The sequence below is a fragment of the Bacillus rossius genome, chromosome 1, assembly GCF_032445375.1.
Source record: "Bacillus rossius redtenbacheri isolate Brsri chromosome 1, Brsri_v3, whole genome shotgun sequence".
NCBI lineage: Eukaryota > Metazoa > Arthropoda > Insecta > Phasmatodea > Bacillidae > Bacillus > Bacillus rossius.
This window is the reverse complement of record NC_086330.1, coordinates 261684308-261690878: the sequence shown is the minus strand read 5'-3', so window position 1 is coordinate 261690878 and position 6571 is coordinate 261684308. Positions and strand designations below refer to the sequence as shown.

Below are 6571 nucleotides of genomic sequence, written 5' to 3'. Positions count from 1 at the left end.
CATGAAATGTTTTAGCTGATGGAAATTACATACGGCATGCAATATAAATTAATGTGTGTGGCAGAGCATTTAAATAAAAGTAACAATTTAAATAAATAATAACATGCAAAGGTGACCATAAAGTATTTTGTATTTTGTAACCATATTATAAATACATGAAATACATACATAGTAGCAGTCAATATCAGATCTTAAACAGATATGGCTAAAGGTCTCCAGAGAAACATCAGACAGAAATGTACAAGAATTATGAAGGGCTTTTAACACTGTGTACTATGTTTTGATTTGTGTTAATAGTATTGAAATACTAAGATCGTGAATAAAATTAACAACTTAAAAATTGTTGCCACAAGAAATAACATACACTACACAATCAATTATATATATACATTAAAATGTTATAGTTCAATAGGTTCCATAACAATATTTCTTGATATTATCTTGTTATGTATTAATGCATGATTATTAAACAATTAAAACAACTGTAACAAGGAAAATTTTAAAATGTAAAATCTTTGCTTTTGGCAATGCATTTATAAGTTCATAACTTTACCCTTCTTGTCAAAAATAAAAAACATTGTAGAAGAATATTGTTATTTTTTTTAAACAAACAAGGGTAGTTCAGTGGTAAACCACATGAGTGCTTAATACAAGCCTAGGCAAAGTTTGCTCACAATTTCCCTGAAATGTGTTTGTCTAAATAACATGCAAAATCATTAAATAATAAATTATCTTCAATATGATGTAATTCCTGAATGTATGAATGTTCCTGGTCATGCCCACCGAGGATGCTAGCCCACTGACTGCTCTGCACACACAGCTGGCACACGAGGGGCTGGAACTCGCAGCACCGAGCACTTGAGTGGAGCCACGACTGGCGGCAGCAACAGGAACTGCAAAACAATCAACTAATTTTCAATGTTTTATTTGGAAACATTCTTACCCAACACATTGAGAGTATTTCAATCATGAAACCAGTTTTTACCCACTGATTCCCAATGTTTTTGCATAATACATAGTTGAATTCACAGTTTCCTACCTATTTTCACCACACCTGTATATCTACATGTTTTTAAACAAATATATTTGATATTACTTTTCTTTCTTAAGATATAAACCATTTTGACTAAACAAAAGTAAAATGAAATAAGATCCTGCAATACAATCCTATATCATAGGTAAGTGAACAAAATGAAACTTGAGACAACATAAATATGTTTGCACAATAATACTTTTAACAAAACATTACCTATTTCATCAAGTTAAAATACAAAAGAATCAAAAAGCAAAAATATAAACAAATGTACTTCTTTACTCAGACATTTGTAAAAGGCTGCATTATTAGAAAGTTCATGTAAAATTTCTTAATTTAATTGAAATTTGTTTACAAGTTGGAAACAAAATGCCAGGGCCTGTAGGTATGTGAAGGATTAAAGGAAATGCAATGGAATGGCTTAGCAAAAAATGAAGATATATCATTGAATTATTCATAAGTAGCCATAACAATGAGTGCAAAAATCATAAAATATTCATTCCAGCCAAACAAACCTAATATTAAACGGTACGATCATGGTCACTGAATTAAAAAACCCACGTAAAACAATGTGTGTAAAAATCATTTCAATACAGCTAATTGAAATGCCGGATGATGAACTCGTTCCTGATGGCCATGGCGCGCCCAGGTCGAAGAGGAACTGGTGGGATTGGCACATCATTGTTGGCCTGTAACAAACCAATCAATATATTACAATGCAGGCAATAATTGTGTATAGGTACATTATCATTACTATAGTGTAAATGGTCTCTACCTTAGCTTTATTTCCATTATAAAACATACTTCTTTTACACGCACGCACTCTCTCACACACATATACACACGCAAGTTGTGTACAAACAACAGAAGACACCATCAGAAAAATACAGCAAAAAGCTTTTCATCTGGCATGCTATGGTTTGCCTTCTGTAATGTAGCACCAGTCGAGCCCCTCATTTGCAGATTTCTTCAGGTGGATTTCGCCAGTAGACCTTGGCTGCCAAGATGTCTAGTTGGCTTCAATGTTTATTGCCATTGCCTGTTTAAATATTTGTGCAGTGTTCCTATTTTATAGCTGTTTATATATCACATTATAGGTACAAAAGCATTTGTATTTCCAAAGAGGAAGTAATATGTAATAAACATCATTGCAATTCACAAACTGAACAAGTATTTGTTTTATGCACTTCATTTGCAAATAATACACTAAGTTACAGGGAAGAAATCCCAGGTGTCGCCAATACTAATTAATAATATATAACAAAACACTTCTCACTTGCAGCTCAGCTTCTTCCACATAATCATTGTGCCTGATACCAATGTTGTGACAAATGGCACAGGCAACAATGATAGCTGCTGTTGTCTGCAGCTTGTTTCGTAAAACAAGCTGCAAGCAGGGAAAGCGCTGCTTCCAAACACTGAGCATCCTTTCCACCAGATTCCTCGTCCGAACATGAGCCATGAGTACCTGTGTGATTACCTTAATGTGTATCATTACTACACATAATATGTACATTATACACATGTAAAACATGCTGGTTCACACTGTAATCAATAGAGACAACCTTAATATCACAGTTGAAACCAGCAATGGCGAATGTCACAAAAGTTTTAAATTAATCTTCCCTAGTGCAAATAACTTTCAAAGAATGTATTAATACAATATATATATATATATATATATATATATATATATATATATTTATATATATTTATATGTGTGTGTGTGTGTAAACATATATTTGTATGTATAGATTAACTATCTAATATAATTTCCAAAATGTAACATTAAATTAACAATAATTGAAAATATGTTCATAACAATAACGATCTGGCTGTAGAAGAAAATGTTTCTCCCTTGCTTGGTGGTTTTAAAATAATAGATGTTTGCACTACAAAACTTTGCTGGAGTCTATTTGCACCATATTTTACTTTGCCAAAACAATTACGTTGAAGTTTAGAAATGAGTAAAGCTAAGGTGTTGGAGCAACAAATTTTGTTGCGAGCTTTAAGAGTTAGTATATGGAGATTAGTCCAGTTATGACTCAATTGAAAACAATATATTATATGTATTTCACATTATTTAATTTAATCACACTTGCAGCTATAAAAATGCTGTTAGTGTTGTTATGAAATATGTCATACCTCTGCTCTGCATCTGTACGTGAACAGGTATGGCAACTGTGGGTAACCACTGTCTCCCAGCAGCAGTCCCTGCACACGCCCATCTTCGAATAAGCTAGAGAACATTTCAAGAATATCATAAACACAAATTGTTTCAAACTAACCATGTTTTTCTAGTTACTAGTAGTACATACAATTGTGACAGCTATTTATATATGTGTATAAAGTCTAAACATATACCAGAAAGTGCCACTCCCACTACTGGAATAATTTGGGTAAGGCACATTATGCTTCCCTGAGCAAAGATTGGAGCGAATGTCACACCTGTCCACCAACAATTTGATGTTATTCTGAAGAACAGTCTGTTTTCAGTAAAAAAAACTTACAATTCCACTTTTTTTTTTTAAATATTTCCTCACATTTACATTTTCTTAAAATCATACTTTTAGAACATACTATTACACCTTATGTACCTACACAAATATTAGTGTAAATGGTGAGATCAGTTGGTTACATTGGCCATGTCAACAAATCATGAATACAAGTGAACAGTTGGTTAGCTATGTTAACAATGCTATACATTAGAAAGAATGGATAGTATGAGGTTTAAGTTCTGTATCACATATCCAAGTTTTTACTTTGATCCTGATGGCAGGATCCTGTATACATTGATCCTTAGATAATTGAAGTTTGCTGTTTTTAATTACTATGTCACTAGGTAATGGACAAAAAAAAACACTTGTCATGTAACAATTAATTATGATCTAATATATATATATGTGTGTGTGTGTATCAACACACACAAAAAAGGCATTTCCACAAGACCAGAGACATAATTTGTTTGTATAGCAAAATTCTAGATTTAATGTCAAGGATCTTTTGACATAGTAATTTAAAACAGCATTATGTACCAAATGATGAATTCAAAGCCAAGGAATGAACTTGGTAAGGTGATATGGAATAATTACCATGTAGGTGACTTAACCAATAACACTATTTCCAGGTTATTTACATGAACCTAACCTTGCAAAACAGACCTTTTTCTTAATATCATACACACATCCTTACAACTTGTAAAAGCTATAAAATACTCAAAGCTACGTAAGGTATCAATTTAATTTGATAATAAAATATGTCAGGAAATTGACACAATAATTTGAGGATTTTAATTTTACATAATAAAGGGTGGCTTTTAGAATTACCAGATTCAAGAAAATGCTCTTGACAAATTGAAATACTTTACAATCAAGCTACCTACATGAAAGAACTATGTGCTAACATGAATATTGTATTAAATATTGAAATAAATACAAACTAGACAAATTATTTCAATTTATCTCACAGTTCACATTTCATATTAAGGTCTGTCACGAAACATGTTTCAACATGCCTTAACAATGTTTACCTACCTACCTGTATACTTCCCCCCGAGCACCACCGGGGCTTTTGATTTTTATGTGGGTGCAGTCACTCCTGTAACACCGGGAAAGTGTTAAAATCGTAGCTTGTTCAATCGAAATTCATCGCCAGTGGGAAACCGTATCAGATGTAGAGTATGTTGCGCTAAACCGACAGAGATACGTCTGATAATTCGGGAAACTGTGGACTCGCTAACGCCTGTTAACTCGCCTGCCACCATCTGTAAATAGTATTTCACATTGCACCGATATGTGCCTATGCAAACCACAAATTAAACACCACATACTGAAGTGCACAATCGGCTAACCTAGGCAAAGAGTGAGAGATGGTATTATTGTAAACAAAAGGTATTGGTTAGTAACTATGATTTCTGACTGCTTACCTGGAAAGTGCCTGTTGCGTAAAATCGCAAGGCAATTAGCAGCTGCAGGACAGGCGGTAGCGGTAATCCTCGACGACTCCGTGGTTCTTCAAACACTAGCAAAGGCAGAATGTGATGCCGAACAAGATCCTTGGTAAAACGATATCGTCGTCTGAACAGCACGTCACTAAACCACTCCAGTGGATTTTTAAAATCCCTCAAATACCGACGTGGGTCCCTGGCAACGTTTCTTTCTTCATTTTCTAGAAATACTTCATCAATTAAATCAAGAAATTCCACAACAATTGGTTCTAATAATGCAGCCATCTTGAATTTTTTTCCATATTTCACTCCGAGTGCCCTCGGAGTGTGATGGCGCGTATACTCCAACTATCCTTCGTTTTTACTCGGTTTCATTCGGATATTACTTCGTTTTTACTCCGTTCTCGACTGTGCAATGAAAATTCCTCCACTCAAACTCCACTCGCACTCGGAGAATTCTCGGAACGACTCTGCAAGCCGCCCTTAGTGTCGTGGAAGGGGTTTCCTGTTGTAACACCCCTCGTGCCTCAAAATTGAATTGTTTTGAATTAATTAAAAAGAGCCTTGGAAACTTGCTGGATACAAAAAATAAGTTAAATAAATAAATTTACCAGAGGCGGCACGAGGTGGGGAACAAACAAAATTTAGGAACTTCCTGTAACAAGCAAGGAGGAAGTTGGTGTGGATCGTTAAAATCAATAAATAAGAACTACACGATTAACTTGATCTATAGTTTCCCTGTTTTATTTGCCCTGATTAATTATTTTGTTTCCATTACTTTACATACAAAAGGTTTTAACAAGTTTCAAAGATTAACAAAAAGAAAAACGAAAATGGGCCGGCCCGCGATTATTTAAAACAATTTACATTCTTAGTTTGAAATATAAACATTTGCATTATGAGTTTCACACCCAAAATTGGATGGATCGGATGATTACATTGATAATTAGTTCTATTCGTTCTACATTTTCTTGAGGAAGACACTGGTCACTGGTGGGTTGGTCATCCGCTTAAGATAGTTCGTAGCTAGGTAAGGGGGAAATGTTGAATTTACATTACCACCCGGGGTCTTCAAACGATCACGTCGGGTAGTAGAAACGTTTCTTCTAATGTGACCCACGGAACAGGAGGGGGGGGGGGCCACGAGATGGGAGCAATCAGTCTCTCCCTGTCATCGACCCTGTCAAAACAGGGGAGTTGCCCAGCACGCTGCAGTCGTGGAGTCAGCCAGGGTCTGGAGCTCGCGAATTGCGCGGCAGGACGCGGATGATTTTTTCATGATAACATTTAAAGAGAAAAAATTTCGAAGGCAAATAATTAAACTATGCAGACAGACTAATCTACTAAGATTGACTTGAGGGATAGCATCCCTTATACCAAGCGACTACATAGTCGTTAGCGGTCGGATGAAGTCTTGCAGAGTCTGCCGATTCGCCGATACTCGCTGGAGATCTGTCTGCAGACGCGACGCGAGTATATCTGTGTCGCGGCAAACCGTGTCTCGTAATTAAAAGTGCCCGCCGGCTCTTACAGGTGGAGGGAGGTCTGGGCCGCCGAAAGATTCCGAACTTGCCCGAAAGTGGGCGGAAAAA

The 6571-nt window shown here is 35.6% G+C and overlaps 1 long non-coding RNA gene across 2 annotated transcripts; it reads right to left on the bottom strand.

Annotated features, from left to right (window-relative positions):
• Nucleotides 1–1481: 1481 nt before the first annotated feature.
• Nucleotides 1482–4593, bottom strand: LOC134530051 (uncharacterized). Of its 2 annotated transcripts, none has more exons than XR_010074768.1 (3): nucleotides 4360–4547; nucleotides 3179–3272; nucleotides 1482–1722 (listed from the first exon to the last, which is right to left on the bottom strand). It is a non-coding gene; the product is annotated as an uncharacterized LOC134530051 (long non-coding RNA). The 2 variants fall into 2 exon arrangements; XR_010074767.1 differs by lacking the exon at nucleotides 4360–4547 and adding an exon at nucleotides 4571–4593 and having other exon boundaries at nucleotides 1483–1722.
• Between the last annotated feature and the right edge of the window lie 1978 nt (nucleotides 4594–6571).